The sequence below is a fragment of the Bidens hawaiensis genome, unplaced genomic scaffold, assembly GCF_021521415.1.
Source record: "Bidens hawaiensis isolate Kalapana, Puna unplaced genomic scaffold, B.hawaiensis_p1.1 tig00047015_1, whole genome shotgun sequence".
NCBI classification, from domain to species: domain Eukaryota; kingdom Viridiplantae; phylum Streptophyta; class Magnoliopsida; order Asterales; family Asteraceae; genus Bidens; species Bidens hawaiensis.
The window spans coordinates 129,725-130,947 of record NW_027498412.1 but is presented as its reverse complement, the minus strand read 5'-3'; positions in this window follow the sequence as shown (position 1 = coordinate 130,947).

The window sequence follows — 1,223 nt, the reverse complement described above, 5'->3', positions numbered from 1 at the left end:
CTGTTTTTTCATTTTCTCAGATCTACTATTTTATAAAGGTTTAAAAGTGTTCTTTACTTAGATTTACATTGATTTCTTTCCTTTTGATTCTAGAAAGTGTTTTTATCCATCCAGATTCATCAGATCTGAGGATTTAATCCATAGATCTGGTCGTTTCGTTTTTCAAAAGTTTGTCAAAGTTTAAGTAATTTTTCATTTTTGAAATCTTTTCAAAATATCAAAAACATGTCTGGAGTAATAGATGAACAAGAAGTGTCAACTAACAAAATTCCAAGATTTCTAGGACTGGAAAAGTACATTAAGTGGAAGGTTTCCTTTGAAAAAGCTGTATTCTATAATGATGTTGACATGTGGAATTCAATTAAGAGTGGTCCATATGTTCCTGATGGCACAACAAACAATCAAACCGTGGAATGACAAATGAAAAAGAAAAATGATAGAGCACTGTCTAAGCTGAAACTTGGTTTGTTTTGGGAGATTTTAACTAGTGTGGCTCATCACACTACTGCAAAAGCTATGTTTGATTCCATAGTGGAGATGTTTGAAGGAAATACTGAGCTTAAAGACATCAAGAAAGACAGATTGATGCAACAGCTGGATAGATTCAAGTTCAAAGAAGGAGAGAGGTTGAAATCTGTTTTGCAAAGGTTTGTTACCATTGTCAATGAAATAAGAACAACTGACCTTGCAATCATAGATTTTGACTTAAACAAGAAGTTGTTATCATCTTTGTCTGGAGAATGGTACACTACAAGCAAATTCATCAAAGAAAAGGCTAATTTCCCAACATTTAAGCTTGATGATGTTATTTGCTTTTTGCAAGCTGCTGAGCATGAAATGATTGAAAATCATATGATCAAGGAAGACAAGCCAAACTTCCAAGTGGCAAATGTTCTTATTGCACCTTGGGGAATCTGTCAACTAATAACCAACAACATGTCCCTCTAATTGAATAACCAAATGAATATAGTGTTGAAACCCCGAGAGTGTTTTTTGCTGGTCAATCTAGTAATAAAGGTGGGCAGTCAAGATTCAATGTTCAATGGATGGATGATAGTGACACATCATCAATGGCTAGTGGATAAGCACCCTATGTTGCTTGAAATGTGAATCATGGAAATGATTATCAAGCTATATTCTCTATGTTCACTTAGTCTTACAATACATTTGTGGCCAAGAATCTGATTCACATTTAGCTGTGAGGAGTAAAAGGCTATACAATA